Consider the following 19,370-nt stretch of genomic DNA (forward strand, 5'->3'; position numbering starts at 1 on the left):
AATCTACACCCATTATCTGTTGTCAAATAGCAAGTTTCTTTTTATTCTTTTTATTTTGTTATTTAATTTTAATTGAAGTATAATCAGTTTACAATGTGTCAATTTCTGGTGTACAGCATAATGTTTCAGTAAGACATATACATACATACGTTCATTTTCTTTTTCATTATAGGTTACTACAAAATATTGAATATAGTTTCCTGTGCTATACAGTATAAAATCATCATTTATCTATTTAATATATAGTAGGTAGTATTCACAAATCTCAAACTCCCAATTTATCCCTTCCCACCTCCTTCCCCCTGGTAACCATAAATTTGTTTTCTATGTCTGTGAGTCTGTTTCCATTTTGTAAATAAGTTTATTTGTGTCTTTTTTTTTTCTTTTGGTTACACACTTACACATGTAAGTGACATCATATGAGATTATTCTTTCTCTTTCTGGCTTACTTCACTTAGAATGATGATCTCCAGGTCCAGCCATGTTGCTGCAAATGGCATTATTTATTCTTTTTTATGGTTGAGTAATATTTCATTGTATAAATATACCACCACTTCTTTATCCAGTCATTTGTCGATGGACATTTAGGTTGTTTCCATGTCTTGGCTATTGTAAATAGTGCTGCTATGGACATTGGGGTGCATGTATCTTTTTGAATCAAGGTTCCCTTTGGATATAAGCCCAGGAGTAGGATTGCTGGGTCATATGGTAAGTCTATTTTTAGTCTTTTGAGGAATCTCCATACTGTTTCCTATAAAGGCTGCACCAAACCACATTCCCACCAACAGTGTAGGAGGGTTCCCTTTTCTCCACACCCTCTCCAGCATTTATCATTTGTGGACTTTTGAATGATGGCCATTCTGACTGGTGTGAGAATACTAAGTTTAAATAGCATTTACCTTTTAAAAAGTGATTTATATATGACTGAGAGGCAGTATAATAAAGATACTCTGGAGCCAGACTGTCTGGGTTCAAATTCCGACTCCACTATTTATAGCTCTGTGACCTTGGGCAAGTTACCTAACTTTGATGCCTCAGCATACACATCTATAAAATGAGGTTAATAATGCTTCTTTCTTGCATGACTGGGACATTGTGCTGTACACCAGATATTGACACATTGTAACTGATGGTACTTAATTTAGAAAAAAATAATGCTTCTTTCTTCATTGTTGTGAGGATTACATAAGTCAACACATGAGAAATGTTTAGGACAGTACAAAATAAGCACTCAATAAATGTGACCCAGATTATAATGATAAAGACCATGATAAAGAGGAAAACAATTCAATATAGAACCTGTAAAAAAAAAATGACAGAAACAAGGGGAAGGAAGTAGCTGACTAAAGATTCAGAGCTCAACTGTATCTTCAGATATGAGGTACTGGGGGAGGGAGGATATAGCTCAGTGGTAGACCATGTGTTTAGAATGCGTGAGGTCCTGGGTTCAATCCCCAGCACCTCCATTAAAAATAAATAGATAAATAAATAAACAAACCTAATTATCCCCCCAAAAAGTAAAAAAAAAGAAAGAAATAAAGTATTTCAGGCTCCAAAGAAAATTTCAGAAGCTGTTTGGTATCCTCAGTAGAGTAAAAAAAGGCATGGTCTTTTTTTTTTTTTTATTATTTTTTGGGGGGGGGCTTTATTTATTTTTTAAAACATTTTTTATTGAGTTATAGCCATTTCACAATGCTGTGTCAAATTCCAGTGTAGAGCACAATTTTTCAGTTATACATGAACATACATATATTCATTGTCACTTTTTTTTTTGCTGTGAGCTACCACAAGATCTTGTATGTATTTCCCTGTGCTATACAATATAATCTTGTTTATCTGTTCTACATATGCCTGTCAGTATCCACAAATTTTGAAATCCCATTCTGTGCCTTCCCACCCCCCACCCCCCTGGCAACCACAAGTTTGTATTCTGTTTATGAGTCTGTTATTGTTTTGTATTTATGGGTGTTTTTTTTTTTTTAGATTCCACATATGAGCAATTTCATATGGTATTTTTCTTTCTCTTTCTGGCTTACTTCACTTAGAATGACATTCTCCAGGGACATCCAAGTTGCTGGAAATGGCATTACATTGTTGTTTTTATGGCTGAGTAGTATTCCATTGTATAAATATACAACCTCTTCTTTATCCAGTCATCTGTTGATGGACATTTAGGCTGTTTCCATGTCTTGGCTATTGTAAATAGTGCTGCTATGGACATTGGGGTGCAGGTGTCATCCTGAAGTAGGGATCCACCTGGATATATGCCCAGGAGCGGGATTCCTGGGTCATACGGTAAGTCTATTTTTAGTCTTTTGAGGAGTCTCCATACTGTTTTACACAATGGCTGCACCAAACTGCATTCCCACCAGCAGTGTAGGAGGGTTCCCTTTTCCCCACAGGCTCTCCAGCGTTTGTCATTTGTGGACTTGAAGGCATGGTCTTTATGAAATAAGACAGGAACCTACAAAGAGAAAGAGAACAAAACAAAAAAAATGTATATTGAGACAGAAATAAGCAAAACTGATACAGAAAATGAAAACGGGAATATGTGAAGAACAGGACTGAGAAATTCTCCCAGAAGGCAGAGAAAAAGGGAGAAAAGTTTCTGTGGGAGATACAATGAACAAAACGGAACAGAGAACAGAAAACTGAGGCATCTCATAAGTGAATGTTTGTGAAGAAGAGAACAGAACAAATCGAACAGAATACTTCACTAGGAAATAAAAGAATATTTTCTGACTGCCGGAAAGAGTTTCCCATGTTGATTAAAATGGTTTGCTCCTTCTATACCAAATCAACGAGAAGAGACTCACATTTCGACATGTAAGCAAAATATTATAAAGCTTCTGAGCCAAGAGGCATGCTTAAAAACTAGACTGACTGTGCCCATTACCTCTGTAGGACCAAATGCCACAGAGACAAAAGCATGACCATTTACCAGCGACGTTGTTATCTACCTGGAGAGTGTAACAGAAGCAGCAGAGACAACTTTCCAGAATTAACAGCCAAGTTCAGCACCATGATCAGCTTTAGCTTAAAATGCAAAAGGAACAATTATTTCCCATCAGTATGCAGGTTCCTGGAGTACTTGCCAGTCCTGGAGGGGGTGGCTACGAGGCTGAGTGACGTCTTGCTTGAAGTCCAGGGCTCACCAAGGGGGAAGCCTGATGGACTCTTCCCCTTTTAGACTGAGACCTCAAAGGGGTGTCTATACCCTAGGAGTAAGCTGGGAGCAGATATAAATAAGCCTTCAAAGGGATTGCAACTCAGTTTTAATTATTCAGTCTCTGAAATTGGATGAAGGTGCTCTCAGGTTACTAGTGCTTCTAGACACATGGTAGAAGTAATATAAACTCATTCTAGAAAGATATAATTGAGGGCTTCATTCACTAGTAAGATATAACAACGCTAAATACGTAGGCACCTGATAATATTATAAAGTATTTTGAGTTGAATAATAATAAAAATACTATAAGTACATCCCGTGTTGTACAATGCAGATAAGGCTGTGCTTAGAAGGAAATTTATATATAAATTTATTAAAATAGTAGATAATAAATATATACAGATACTTATAATTTTATATTTATGTAAATTTATATATTTAACATAAACAAATGTATGTTAAATAATATATAATAAGCATTACATATTAATATAAATTAATTTAGTATATAAAATAATATATAATTAACCATGTATATGTAAGCAAGAATATATGGGAGAAATTACTTAGCTAGCAGTATCAAGATTTATTAAAAACTATAGTAGTAAGACTGTGGGATTGACTCAAGGATGAACAAATGTATCAGTGTCAAAAGTGGCAACGCAGAGCAGTGGGAAAGGAAACCTTTTTCAGTGAATGTTCTGGGATATTGGAGTACCCATCACGAAAAAGATGAAAATTAATTTCTGCTTCACACACACACACAAATAAAATTCTAGTAAACTATCATTTTAAAGAAAGTCAAAAAATCAATCTCAAAAGGTTATGTACTAAACGATTCCATTTATATGTCATTCATAATAGGAAAAAAATTACAGAAATGGACGGCAGACTAATGGTTGCTAGGAGTTCAGAAGGCGGTGGGGGCTGGAAGGAGTGCATGTGGCTGCAAAAGGGCAGCACAGGAGGTATCAGCGGCGATAGAAACGTTCTGTGTCTTGACTGTATCACTGTCAATGTCAGTATCTTGGTTGTGATCATGTACTACGGTTTTGCAAGATGTTACCCCTGGGGGAAGCTAAGTGAAGGGTACACAAGATCTCATCGAATTATTTCTTAGAAATACATGTGAATTATCTTGAAATAGTAATTTTTAAAATAAATCTGATAGGACAAGAAAAAAATCAAGAAAGGAAAATAATAAAAAGACAGTATAAAAGAATTATCTTCATGATCTCAGGATATGGAAAGATTTCTTAAACAGAACGTAAAAAAGCACTAATCATAAAGGAAAAGATTGATATATATGAATACAGTAAAATAAAAGCCTCTGTTCATCAAAAATGACATTAGGAAAGTGAAAAAGAAGTCTGCAGAGGGAGACTGCGCCACACATATGGCTGGCAAAGGGCTTATATTGCTTTGAACACATACAGAGCATATAGCAATATATATGAAGGTCCAGGGGTCACAGGATCTTAGAAAAAAGTAGGCACTGCCTTGATTTAGCCCAAGGGCTGTAGTACGTTGACCTATGCCTTCTACGAACATAAATAAAACCGTAAACCTGCTAGAAGAAAATTTAGATGGTTGATTTCATTATTTTAGGATGAAGGATACTGTCATAATGCAAAGGCCAAAACCAAAAAAACAGGAGATCCGTGCAGGGAGCTGGGAATGGTTGTGGACTATGTCTGTGTGGCTGCGTGGGGCTCGGCCACACGGACTGAAGGAGACTGAAGGCCCTCGGATGCCCAGAACCTGCAGGCCACACCGTGGATTTATTCTTAACCGAGGGGGTGCTGGGGGGACCCTGATGTGGCACCAAGTGAAATGAACAGAGCTCCGCAGCCCACAGGCCCCCCATCTGCTCCATCCCCTGGACTCCCGCAGCCAGCGGTTGCCCCCGGGCAGACAGCACCGGTGGTGTTCAGTCCGCCTCAGGTGACACAAATGATCATGCCTTCTCAGCCCCGCCAGCACGTCTACCCTAGCCGGGCCCAGCCCCGAGTGCAGAGTGCAGCCCCTGCCCGCCCTGGCCCTGCTGCCTGTGTCTACCCTGCTGGATCCCAAGTAATGATGATCCCCACCCAGATCTCCTACCCGGCCTCCCAGGGGGCCTATTACATCCCTGGGCAGGGACGTTCTACAGAGGTTGTCCTGACACAGCAGCATCCTGTGCAGCCGGGAGCCCCAAGCTTCTATCCAGGCACAAGCCCTGCAGAGTTTGGGACCAATGCTGGTGCCTACCACCCAGCCCAGGGTGTGCAGCAATTTCCCACTGGTGTGGCCCCCCACCCCGGTTTTGATGAACCAGCCACCCCAGATTGCACCCAACAGGGAGTGGAAGACGATCCGAATTCGAGATCTGAATCAAGAAGGGCAGGGTATCACAGGGGAGACCATGTCTAGGGCCCGCACCGCCTCCACGCTCACTCTTCCCCAGGTGGGAGGGGCTCTGGAGCCTCAGGCTAATGGGGAGATTCCCCAGCTCGCTGTCATTGTCCGGCCAGATGACCGGTTGCAGGGAGCAATCACTGGGGACGGGCCAGGGCTGCCTGGCCCAGAACATAGCCCTTCAGAATCCCAGCCTTCATCACCTTCTCCGACCCCACCACTACTCCCAGTCTTGGAACCGGGGTCTGAGCCTAATGTTGCAGTCCTGGGGTCTACTCCTGGGGACACTATGAAAACGGGATGGAACAAATGTCTATAGAAGAATCAACGACCCCCATGCCTTGTGACCCTGGGGAGCCATGCTGCCTCTCTCCAGAGCCTGCCCCTTTGCTGAACCCATACTGGAAGTAGCAGTGATGCTTAGCAAACCAGCTCCAGAATCTGAGTTCTCTTCCAGGCCTCTCCAGGTTCCCATCCCCTGGCATCTCACAAGGTGGAACTTCTTCCTGAGCCTAATGGCACAGTCCCATCTGAAGATTTGGAACCAGAGGCGGAGTCAAGCCCGGAGCTTGCCCCTCTCCCTCCCTCGGTTTGTCCCTCTGGATCCCCCATGCCTGTTGCTCCAACTGCCCAACCCGAGGAACTGCTCAGCGGAAGCCCCTCAACACCAGCTGTGGGCTTAAGCCCCGTCAGGGAGCAAGAGGAGCAGACCAAGGAGGCTACAGCATCAGTGGCTCCCCCTACTGTCCTTTCTGCCACTCCAGCTGTGGCTCCCTCAGCTGCCTCCCCTGCTCAGGAGGAGGATGCAGAGGAAGAGGAAGAAGAGGAAGAAGCAGGAGAACCTGAGAGTGAGAAGGGTGGAGAGGAACCACTCCCCCCAGAGAGCACCCCTCTCCCCGCCCGCCAGTTCCAGAATTTGGAGGCAGCAGCAGCCACCCAAGTGGCAGCATCTGTGCCAAAGAGGAGACGGAAGACTAAGGAGCTCAACAAGGAGACTGCAGGAGACCTTCTGGATGCTTTCAAGAAGGTGAACCCAGGAGTACCAGAAGTGGAAAACCAGCCTCCCGTAGGCAGTAAGTCCAGCCCAGAGCCTGAGGGCAGCGGTGTGCCCCCCCACGGCCTGAGGAGGCAGATGAGACCTGGGACTCAAAGGAAGACAAGATTCAAAATGCTGAGAACATTCAGCCCGGGGAACAGAAGTATGAATATAAGTCAGATCAGTGGAAGCCTCTAAATCGTGAGGAGAAAAAGCGTTATGACCGTGCGTTCCTGCTTGGCTTTCAGTTCACATTTGCCGGTATGTGTGCAGAAGCCAGAGGGGTTGCCCCATAGCAGTGACGTGGTGTTGGATAAGGCCAATAAGACACCATTGCGGCCACTGGATCCTGCTGGACTTCAAGGCATAAATTGTGGCCCAGACTTCACTCTGTCCTTGCCAACCTTGGCCGACCAGCCCTTAGCAACCGTGGGCCCCCAAGGGGTGGGCCAGGTGGGGAGCTATCCCGAGGGCCGCAGGCTAGTCTGGGACCCCGGCGCTCTCAGCAGAAGCCCCAAAAGGAACCATGCAAGATTACTGCCACAGTGTCAACAACTGAAGATAAAAAGATGAACAAAGCAGAGAAGGCCTGGAAACCCAGCAGCAAGCGGACGGCAGCTGTAAAGGACCGAGGGGAAGAGGATGCTGATGGTAGCAAAACCCAGGACCTGTTCCGCAGGGTGCGCTCCATCTTGAATAAGCTGACACCCCAGATGTTCCAGCAGCTGATAAAGCAAGTGATGCAGCTGACCATCGACACGGAGGAATGCCTCGAAGGGGTCATTGACCTCATCTTCAAGAAGGCCATTTCAGAGCCCAACTACTCAGTGGCCTATGCCAACATCTGCCGCTGTGTCACGGCGCTGAAAGTGCCCACTGCAGAAAAGCCAACAGTGACTGTGAACTTCGGGAAACTGTTGTTGAATCAATGTCAAAAGGAGTTTGAAAAGGACAAAGATGATGATGAGGTTTTTGAGAGGGAGCAAAAAGAGATGCATGAAGCTGCTACGGCAGAGGAATGGGGACGCCTGAAGGAAGAGCTGGAATAGGCTTGAGACATTGCCTGGCGGCGCTCTTTAGGGAACATAAAGTTCATCGGGGAGTTGTTCAAACTGAAGATGTTAGCGGAGGCGATCATGCATGACTGCGTGGTTAAACGACTTAAGAACCACGACGAAGAGTCCCTTGAACGCCTTTGCGGTCTGCTCACTGTCATTGGCAAAGTCCTGGACTTTGAAAAGGCCAAGCCCTGAATGGATCAGTATTTCAACCAGATGAAAAAAATCATTAAGGAAAAGAAGACTTCATCCCGAATCCGCTTTATGCTGCAAGATGTACTGGATCTGCGACGGAGCAATTGGGTGTCAAGCCGAGGGGACCAAGTCCCAAGACAACTGACCAGATCCACAAGGAGGCTGAGATGGGGGAGCATCGGGAGCACATAAAAGTGCAGCAGCTAATGACCAAGGGCAGCGACAAGCGTCGGGGTGGCCCTCCAGGACCCCCATCAGCCGTGGCCTTCCACTTGTGGATGACGGTGGCTGGAACACAGTCCCCATCAGCAAGGGCAGCTGCCCTATTGAAACCACATGACTTATCAAGATCACGAAGCCTGGCTTCATTGATTCTAACAACCAGCTTTTTGTACCTGGAAGGCGATTGAGCTGGGGCAAGGGCAGCAGTGCCCTTGCCAAGCCCTCCCATCCAGCATCAGAAGCTGCTCGTCCAGTACCTTGAATCGCTTCTCAGTCCTTCAACAAGCAGTTCCTACAGAGAGCACAGATAACAGACGTGTGGTACAGAGGAGTAGCTTAAGCTGGGGACGAGGTGGGAAAGCTGGGGACCGAGGAGACTGCCTGGAGCGGAGTGAAGGGGGAGGTGACCGTAGGGACCGGCTTGATCATGCATGGACACCCGCCACCAAGCGGAGCTTCAGCAAGGAGGTGGAGGAGTGGAGTAGAGAGCGGCCCTCCCGGCCTGAGGGACTGTGCAAGGCAGCCAGCCTTAGGGGAGGATCGGGGCCGTGGGTGGGGTGCTGTGAAGCAAGAAGCTGCCCTGCCTCAGGTGAGCTCCCTGAAGGCAAAGCTCTCTGAAGAGGAGCTGGAGAAGAAATCCAGGGCCATCACTGAAGAATACCTCCATCTCAATGACATGAAGGAGGCAGTGCAGTGTGTGCAGGAGTTGGCCTCGCCCTCGCTGCTCTTCACCTTCGTGCGGCACGGCATTGAGCCCACACTGGGGCGGCTGCTGCACCAGCTGCTCTGTGCCGGGCACCTCTCCGCTGCTCAGTACTGCCAAGGGCTGTATGAAGTCCTGGAATTGGCTGAAGACATGGAAATTGGCATCCCTCACGAGTGGCTCTACCTAGCAGAACTGGTAACACCCATTCTGCAGGATAGTGGGGTGCCCATGGGGAAGCCGTTCAGCAGAATTAACAAAACCTCTGAGACCCCTGGGCAAGACTGCTTCCCTGTTGCTAGAGATCCTGGGGCTCCTGTGCAAAAGTACGGGTCCCAAAAAGGTGGGGATGCTGTGGCGAGAGGCTGGACTCAGCTGGAAGGAATTTCTACCTGAAGGCCAGGATGTCGGTGCATTCGTCACTGCACAGAAGCTGGAGTCCACCCTGGGAGAGGAGTCAGAATCCCTGGGCCAGAGGCTGCTCTCCTCCGAGGAGCTGAGCGGGCAGCTGAAGCTGCTGAAGGAGAGCAGCAGTGACCAGCGGGTGTTTGACTAGATAGAGGCCAACCTGAGTGTGCAGCAGGTAGCATCCAACACACTAGTTCGAGCCCTCATGACAACTGTCTGCTATTCCGCAATTATCTTTGAGACTCCTCTCCGAGTGGACGTTGCGGTGCTGAAAGCGCGCGCGAAACTGCTACAGAAATACCTGTGTGATGAGCAGAAGGAGTTGCAGGCACTTTATACCCTCCAGGCCCTTGCAGTGACCATAGAACAGCCTGCCAACCTGCTTTGGACTTTCTTTGATGCGTTGTGTGACGAGGATGCGGTGAAGGAGGATGCCTTCTATAGCTGGGAGAGTAGCAAGGACCCCGCTGAGCAGCAGGGCAAGGGCGTGGCCCTTAAATCTGTCCCAGCTTTCTTCAAATGGCTTCGTGAGGCAGAGGAGGAGGAGTCTGACCGCAACTGAGGGTTGGGGGGCCGGGGACTTGGAGCCCCATGGACCCTCAGACGGCCAAGTCAGCCTCCCGGACTGCAAGAGGGGCGGCAGCAGCTGCAGTGGCAGTGGGTGCCTGTGGTGCCATATGTCTGAGCTAATAAAGTGGCTGAAGAGGCAGGATGGCTTGGGGCTGCCTGGGGCCACACCTCCAGGATGCTGCCAGGTGTCCTTCTCCTCCCCTTGGGGCGCAGAGATGTATATAAAGTCTTGAAATTCGGTGTATCTTGGTGGTGGTGGGGGGGCGGGCACCACTGCCTGCCCCTGGGGTCTTTTTTTATTTTCTGAAAATCACTCTTGGGACTGCCATCCTCACTGCTGGGCATATGCTCCAGCCCCTGCACCATCCCTGGTGCTGCCTGGGCAGGGGGAAGAGGGGCACGGTGCCTGTAATTATTAAACATGAGTTCAATTAAAAACAACAACAACAACAAAAAACCAAAAACCCAAAATAACAAAGAAGAAGATTGATAATCTAATTTTAAGAGCTAAAAACGTTTTCACATTAATATATGAGAGCTTTTTTTCCCTTCTTAAATTAAAACTGTATTTGAATAATCAAATCTTACAAAATCCTGGATGGTTTTGGTAATGATGTTGACAGTTTCAGGGAAATTAATCAAGTACCTGTTGATCTTAAAGTGAATTCTAGTCAATAGTTTTCACATCTTGTCATGGAAGATACTAGCTCAGCCTAGCAGAAAATACAATATGTATAGCACACTTCGACATCTTAAAAGTTATATTAATTCAATAAACATTTCAAAATTTTGGGAAAACTTTTTAAAGAGCCTCTGTGAAGTTATTTGCATTTAATTCAGTTGATCAGGCATTTTGAAACCTAATTGGGTAAACACCATGAATAATATTGTTGAAATTTGGTAACATTTTAATGTTATTTTTCACAGTACACTGTGAAATGGTTTTTTAAATTCTTTTTTTAAATTGAAGTACAGTTGATTTACAAGGTTGTATTAATTTCTGGTGTACAGCATAGTGATTCAGTTACACACACATACATATATATATATTCCTTTTCATTATAGGCCATTACAAGGTATTGAATATAGTTCCCTGTGCTATACAGTAGGACCTTGTTGTTTATCTGAAAAGTTTTTTATATGACATACACATCCTAGTTTATTTTTGTGTCTTAGTGTGGACTTAAAAGTTTACTGCAGGTATCCTGAGGCAGGAACAGTTAATTCTTATGAGTGTGGGACTTCAGACTAAATGTTATTTCTTTGGAACTTAATAAATTATATAATTGTGTTCTTCAGACTTAAAGGAGAGTGACAAATCAAATTTGAAATCATGGAATCTTGGTGTATAATTTAAGGAGTAAAATTTTTTATAAGTAAAAAAATTAAACATAATTAGCAAATGAAAAACTGGAGAAACATTTGTATATAAGAAGAGCTTTCATAAATCTATAATAAAAAAGGCCACTAATTGAGTGGAAAGTCGAACATGAACACATTCATTCTAACACCTTAGAAACAGCAGAACATAGAAAATTGCACCAAACATTTGAAATGAACACACTAACAAATATGGCAGCTTTCTTTTATCCAACTAGCACCTGACAGTAGAATTAAATTGGCCAAAAGAAGTCTCCAAAAATATCTTTTACCTTAGGAATTAATTAACATGTGAATCCAACTCCTGAAAATCTTAAAAAAAAAAAATCCTGCTGGGAATAAGCCAGAAAACTAGAACAATGTATTTGAATTTTGTGTTTAAAATAATGGTATCCTGTCCAAGAAAAAAATAATGCATTCTTTGCTTATAACTCAGGCTGGAACATTTTTTATGTAACATTTGCTCTGTATAAAAAAGTGTTATGCAACATTTTGGTACATGATAAAGCCTGGTGATAGCAAATCTGTGAGGGTACCACTGAATATATAACCTAGAATATTACTCATTCTGTTGAAGATGCCGCTGACTTCCTACCACCAAGAGAGAATGTCTGTCCCATTTTTGTGCTTATCATTCTCTTGCTTTCTGTCCCCCTTAAAGTCAGAGTAATATTTATTTAGCTTAAGATTAAATCCAATAATTAACACTTTAATCTTGTGATTAGTAATAAGAATGAAATATGATTTGAACAATAACTATGTTACATTCTAAGCTATTTTTTAAATTTAAAAACGTTGTTCCTACAGGAGATATAAACCTTTGATGTATTTCCCAATGCTAAGGAAATTCCCCTTGAGTTAATGTGGGGTAGATCGTGATAACATAATTTGTTTGATACAAATGGGATAGTTTTGGGTTGTGATTTTTCATTTGGTCCTTGTTGAACATGCTTAAGAAACATTTGACAAACATGGTGGCTTGCTTTTGTTTAATTGGCATCTGGGTACAGAAATCAATTGTCCAAGAGAGGTCACCAAAAATAGATTTTACCTGACAAGATTAATTAACACAGGTTAAGGTTAGGATGTGAAGCAAAGAAACTGGAGTTGTTCTTCGGGCTATGAGAATTTAAACACTGCACAAGGAGATATTTTCTTTCTTTTTAAAAAAATAAATTAATTTATTGTCATATTACTTTATTTTTTGGCAGGGAGAGGTAATGAGGTCTGACTGTTTATTTTTAGAGGAGGTCCTGGGGATTGAATCCAAGGCCTCATGCATGCTAAACATGCGCTCTACTACCCGAGCTCTACACCTCCTGCCTCCACAAGGAGACATTTCCAATTAAGATCTTTACCCATAACAAATGGAAAGTTTCTGAATGAGCTCATCTTTTGTACTTCCCAGCCATTCCTCCATAAAATGTCAGAAGTGCCTTGTGATAAGGTGCAGATCTCAGGGATCCAGATCATAATCTCACATCTAGAACGTAAGAGCAAGAAAATATAAAGGACACTTTCTGGGAGGAGTTGCTAAAGAAGCAACGTGCCAAAATGAGGAATCTGACTGTCTCAATCGCAAATGGTCAGCTTTATGCTGATGGCATGCTCACATCTCCAGGAAGGGCCAGCGAACCTCTCGGCCAAACCTTTCGTGTACACATTGGATACGGGGAAAGGAAGACCTGGAGGAAGAGGAAGAAGAGAAGGAAAAGAGGAGCCCTGATAGGCGTCAAAGTCCAGGAAACAATCCGGCTACAGTGGTAGACGCGGTAAAGGATTAAAAGCTTTTCTGTGTCAGTTCCTTTTTCCTGTTGCCATTCCTCTAGCTTCTTCCTTTCCAGACTGCTTAGCTCTTGGTCCTCTTCCTCTAGAGCAACTGGCTTAATGAAGGACTCTGGGCCTTGGCTGGCTCTGTTCTAGAAGTCTTCTAGCACTTCTAAACGACTACTTGCTTCAAACTTTAAAATATATATATACATTTTTTCATTACTGAAGTATAATCAGTTACCATGTGTCAATTTCTGGCGCACAGCATAATGTCCCAGTCATGCATATATATATGCATATATTCATTTTCATATTTTTTCATTAAAGGTTATTACAAGATATTGAATATAGTTCTCTGCACTATACAGGACAAATTTTTTTAATCTATTTTTAGATATGTGGTTAACATTTGCAAATCTTAAACTCCCAAGTTTTTCACTTCTCACCCCCTTTTCCCTGGTAAGATTGTTTACTATGTCTGTGAGTCTGTTTCTGTCAGACTTCAACTTGACACCACTCCTTGGGTCAAGATGAAGTTTGGGCCTGGATTTAGTCTGGACTTTGGACTAAGGGGTTCAAAAACTTTATTATGGCTGTGCATGGCCTGGCTGAGTTCACAAAGTTTAGGAAATCCATGTGGGAATTAGGGGCCAAAATCCTCTGGTGATAAATACTAAATTTACTTATTTTCTCAGGAATTTATAGAAGGATGAGCAGCTGGTCATAAATTTGGAGATTTGGTGGTCTGGGAATCTCTCACTTTCCCCGGATCAAGAAAATGAACCCTCTTGAAGAAGTATGAGAGAAGGAAACCATTCCTTGTTGATGGCATGCTAGACAGCTGAATTGACTTTAAGAACTTACAAGTGAGCCTAGATAGCAGAAAAAAACCTACGTGAAGACACTTGATATATGGGCACCTCAGACCCTCATGCATGACTTTCTTTGGGAAGCTAATGGTCATGGCTTATAGGGTGGAAAAGAACACTGGAAGCACTGAGAAGCTGTTGATCACAAACCATAAAAGATCAACTGGAGAGAGAAAAACTGATGTGCTCTGGTGAAGAACGTGTATGTAGAAGAGAAAGGAGTACCCACAGGGTTCCTGTAATTGTTCCTTCTCTCTCCTGCATCATCCGTTTCTCTTTCTAGACAGCAATTTTCCCAGTGTCATACAGGCATGCCAGAGTGTCTCTCTCATGTCAAAAACAAAACCAAAACCCCCTTCCAGTCACTCTTATCACATGGGCATGTTCTGTTCCTTTAAGGCACTTATTACCTGAAATATTCTTAGGTATGTACTTGTTTATCATTTTCCTCTCTAGGAAATAAGCTCTGTGAGGGGAAGGGTCTTGTCTTTCTTGTTCACTGTTATTTCATCAGGGCCCTAGAACAGTATTTGACACATGAATGGGGCTCAATAAATATTTCTTGATTGAGCGCAGGAAGTTGAGTGGCATGAAGGTATGAGATATAGTTTCCCAGGTAAAAATAGATTTCTTTCAAAGGTAGCTATAGGTTCCAAGGACAGAGACAATGGGATGAACCGTAACCCTAGGAATAATAGGAAAGGCAATTCCATAAGCTAGTTAGTTACAGACCAAGGATGAAAAACATGTGGTGTACATTTGCCACCTGTCCATGCTGCTTTCAAGGCAGACATCACTAATCTATCACAGCTCTTTTCCTTACAGGGAGCATCTACCTCCCCTCTGATTAATGAATCCATCGTTCAGATGGAAGGATGAGAGTTTTGCATAGAAACTCAGGTTGGGGGAAGACCTTATTAAGATGGAAGGACAAAGTTCTTCTATAAATAATGCTGCTTGATTATCAACTTTAGAATGTGAGTAAGGAAAAGAAAGAAATAGCTGCATGACTTTACTTTGTTTCCTTCCTAAACAAACCAGACAACACCAGAGTTCAGTCACGCCCCCACACAATAATTAAGGGGGCCTATTAGAAAGCTCAGCATTTAGCCAAGGGCAGATGCTAAAACCAAAACAAGGAGATCTGCCTGGTGACATCTCAAAGCACTGGACAGACGTATGCCCCCACTGGCTACTTCTGGGAGCTGTAACTCACTTTCTTGAAGAGCTGCTGGCCCTAGGAAAGTGCCTGGATAGAACACTGAGAATGAAAGGAAAGCATGGGTAAGACTAAGAATGGAGCAACTCTTACCCAGTATCTGAATTTTTTTTCCTGAATATTTTTATCTGGGGAAAGAGGCAAACGGCATAGGGTTGGCAGCTGCGGGGGTGAGGGGGGTGTTGCCTTTCATTAAAGTGTGGGTGGAACCAATACTTAAATTGTAAAGCTGGGGCTTTCTACCACAAGCAAGAAAGCCCGACAAGTATTTAAAGCCTACAGTGGTCTGCATGGGGATCACATGTCTAGAAGCAGAGAGGCCCTCCCCATGGTTCTGCCTCCTCCCTTCTCCACACACCCAAAGCACTGCTCTCTTTTACACAGTTGGTACATGAGTGCCTCCAGAATGCAAGAACACTGCTCATGGCCAGTGGGGGGATCTCTTTGGCCAAGAGACAGAATTCTGCCTGACAAAAGTGGTCTGAAGGAACTTTGCAGAAATCTTGTCAAGATAGTTAAGATGTCAAGCAAACCAACAAGCCAGACTACGGAGAGAAGAAGCAAGCTGTCCATTTGCTTAGATTCCCTGGTCCTGTCCCTACACCTGACATAGTGATGGGGCTCCGAGATGACCTTCCAAGAGAGGCTTGGCAAAGCGCTCACTTAGACCCTGCTAAGACTCTGCCCTCACCCTCAGTGGACCTTTCTGTGGGTGATCATTAAAGGCAAGACCATGGGAGACCAAGAGAATGCACTCTCTTCTAGAGTGTCACTGGATTCACTAAAGAGATGAAGACAGTGGGGTGAGGTATCACTAAGGGGAACCTGTGTGGGGAATGAGTCACACCTTGGATGTGCGATGGACTAGGAATACCCCCCCACAGGTGTGACTTCTTGCCTGGATCACTGTCTGCTTGTCCTGTACCTTCACCTGCTGGGCTGCCTTCTCCTCTTTTCATTCCTCTGTGCCCTTCAGTACTTCAGGTGTCCTTATTCTCCAAGAAGCCAGTCCCTGTCCCCAGTTCACTCTACAGTCATCACATCATCTCTTCCCACATCCAAACTGCTTGGGCCGCATTGTCAACACTGGCCACCTCTTTTAAAATCCAGATTTCCAGATACAGTGCAAGGCAATTTATAGATGTCACTGCATTTGGTCCTCCCAACAATCCAACAAGATCTCAGTGAGATCATGTTGGGAAACTCAGAGATGTTTAACTTTCTCATCGTCCAAACCAGGAAGTGATAAGTGTTGGGATCCAAACCTAGGAGTGTCTGCTCTTAACTTCTGCTCTTCTCGTTTTTCAAAGTGTGTCATTTAGAAGACAAGTCTTCTGTGAGATTTAAATAGCAATGCTGTAAAGGAATTTGAAAATTTTCTGCTTCAAAAATAAACATCATAAGGGGGTGGGTAGAGCTCAGTGCTAGAGTGCATGCTTAGCATGCACAAGGTCCTGGCTTCAATCTGCAGTCCCTCCATTAAAATAAATAAATAAATAAACAAATAAATAAATAAAACTAATTACCTCCCCCTACCAAAAAAATGTACAGCTTTTCTATGTCAATTGTACCTCAGCGAAGTGATTCAAAAAAGAAAAAAGAAAAAAGAAAAAAGAAAAACATCCATGAAAAAAAAACTGCCTCTAAAAATGGTGCCATAGCCTGCACTACCAGTGTTTTCCCATAGGGCGCTGTTGGCCTAGAGTGAGTCCCTGCAACGTAGAATGTTTAGTATCCCTGGTCCCTGCCAGCTAAATGCCAGTGCAGTCCTTAGTCAATACACAGCCAAGAGTGCCCCTCCATGTCTAGATGTCCCCTGGGGATATGAATGGTACTGCCTTCAGCTGAGGATGACTAATCCTAGAGCATAATTACCATGAAGTCAGGGTTTGTGTCTTTTTTCTCTCATCACCGCATCCCCAGTATCTGGCTCATTGTACGCCTTTAGGAGGTATCCGGAAGTCACCTAAGGCCTTAATGTGTGATGATTAACAGACGGGCAGCATTTAACCATCATGTTGCATATTATCTAATCTGATCTCACTGGGTACCTGGTCCATATCATCTGAACACGCCCATGATATTATTCAGTGTTTATTATGTATTAGATATATGACTGATTGATCATTTCCTGCAGCAATTAAATCATCTGACTACTTTAATCCAAGTGTGACGTTTTCTGACTCGTGAACTCTTTTTTGTTGCCCCATCTATATACCCTAAATTACAATACAGTTTCATTTTTATATATGTGGGTTAGGCCACATTACACCTTAACTGCCTGTGGACAGCTGGCAAGCGACAAAAAGCATCCAGTCTCTCTCACCCTTTCTTGCTTCTGATTCCTTTTCATAAACAGTTCTGAGACCCTCACTGTCCTCTTGGTCTTCTCTTTAGTCCTGATGATGGTGCTTCCCCTATTTGAACAGAAAAACAGGTGTGGACCAGTGATGCCCACTCATGTGTCCATATGTTTCCAGTGGTTCATTTTCCTTTTTTAATAGACTTTATTCTTTTAGAGCAGTTTCAGCTTCACAGCAGAATTGAGCAGAAAATGCACAGAGTTCGCACACAGCCCTCCCCACCCACACGTATATACTCCCCTATCCTCAGCATCCTTCATCAGTGTGATATATTTGGTACAATCTATGAACCAACATGGACACATGATTATCAGCCAAAGTCCATGGTTTACATCGGGGTTCACTCTTGATGTTGTACATTCTATGAGTTTTGACAAATGCATAATGACATGCAGCCACCAGTATCATACAGAATAATTTCATCACCCTAAAAATCCCTTGTGCTCCATCTATTCATTCCTCCCTCCCTCTCCCCATATCCCTGGAAACCATGATCTTTTGATTGTTTCTGTAGCTGTGCCTTTTCTAGAATGTCATTTGGCAGTGGTTCGTTTTCAATTCCAAGTAAAGACATCAGTGTTCATTTCAGCCAGCCCCCTGGCTGGAGTTTCCCAGGTCATTTTTTTTTTTTGCCTGCCCCCTAAGAACCTGTTCTTTTCGGTCTTTTCATTTTTTCACCCTCTCACTGGCTTCAGTGTCGTTGAGTATACATAGGAACAGGCAGTTATGGAAGAACACATGGGGAGAAAATGAGGTACTGGACCCAGAGCTGGCCAGTGGGGACGAATAGCCCTTGGGAGAGCTGATCCAACCAGACAGGCTATAGCAAGGTGTCAGGTTGCCAGGCAAACCAGAGTTCTAGACATACTGGGGCAAGGTCCAGGCAAGCTATGGGCCAGAAGAAAGTCTGATGGAAGATGAGGCACAGAGAGGAAAGAGCTGGGATGCAGGGACTTGTAAATACAGACACAGAACCAGCCACAGAGGCTGTCCTAGGTAGTAAGCACTGTCTACACACCTGGAGTAATCTGGGAAGGCTTTCTTTTAGAAAGAGCTGAGACTGGATTCAGAGTTGGAAGAAAGGGTAGGATGTATAGAGTTGAAAGGAGTATGATAAACTACCTCCCTCACACAACCCTCAGTGGGTATTTCCGTGTTTTGATTGGCTGAAATCACCTGTGGGTTAAGGGGCTCAGCCATCAAGCCAGGCTGCTGGCTCACAAGGGCACCTGGGGTAACTTCTCCTGCAGGGAAGTCACTTTGTACCTGATTTACACTTTACAGAGTACACAGTTATTTCTACTTGTCCTAAACAAATTTACCAAATCCAGTTTAGCAAGGGAGTTGACCCCAAGGTCATCTTTTACAGGAGAAACAAGGTTTCTCTTTAAAAACAATTGAAAACACATTTGTGCACATGGTGTTTACAGAGTTTAAGCAAACTGCATTTTTTAAATTGAAGCATAATCAATTAACAATGTATCAATTATTTATGGTGTATAGCATAATGTTTCAGTCAGACATATACATACATATATTCATTTTCATATTCTTTTTCATTATAATTTACTAAAGGATATTGAACATAGTTCCCTGTGTATACAACAGAAACTTGTTGTTTATCTATTTTATATATACTAGTTAATATTCACAAATCTTGAACTTCCAATTTACCCCTTCCTACCCTCTTTCCCCCTGGTAACCATAAAATTGTTTACTATGTCTGTAAGTTTGTTTGCTTTGTAGCTAAGTTCATTAGTGTCTTCTTTTTTCTTTTCTTTTTTTTTAGATTCCACATATGAATGATATCTCTTTTTTCCTTTCTTTTTCTGGGTTACTTCACTTAGAATAACAATCTCCAGATCCATTCATGTTGCTGCAAATTACATTATTCTATTCTTTTTTATGGCTGAATAGTAGTCCATTGTATAAATATACCACATCTTCTTTATCCAGTTATCTATTGATGGACATTTAGGTTGTTTCCATGTCTTGGCTATTGTAAACAGTG

At 43.3% G+C, this 19,370-nt stretch overlaps 1 pseudogene; it reads left to right on the forward strand.

Annotated features, from left to right (window-relative positions):
* The first annotated feature begins 4,875 nt into the window (after nucleotides 1-4,875).
* LOC102538408 (eukaryotic translation initiation factor 4 gamma 1 pseudogene) lies at nucleotides 4,876-9,750 on the forward strand (annotated as a pseudogene).
* Nucleotides 9,751-19,370: the final 9,620 nt, after the last annotated feature.

This window comes from Vicugna pacos, chromosome 15, assembly GCF_048564905.1.
Source record: "Vicugna pacos chromosome 15, VicPac4, whole genome shotgun sequence".
Classification (NCBI taxonomy): Eukaryota; Metazoa; Chordata; class Mammalia; order Artiodactyla; family Camelidae; genus Vicugna; species Vicugna pacos.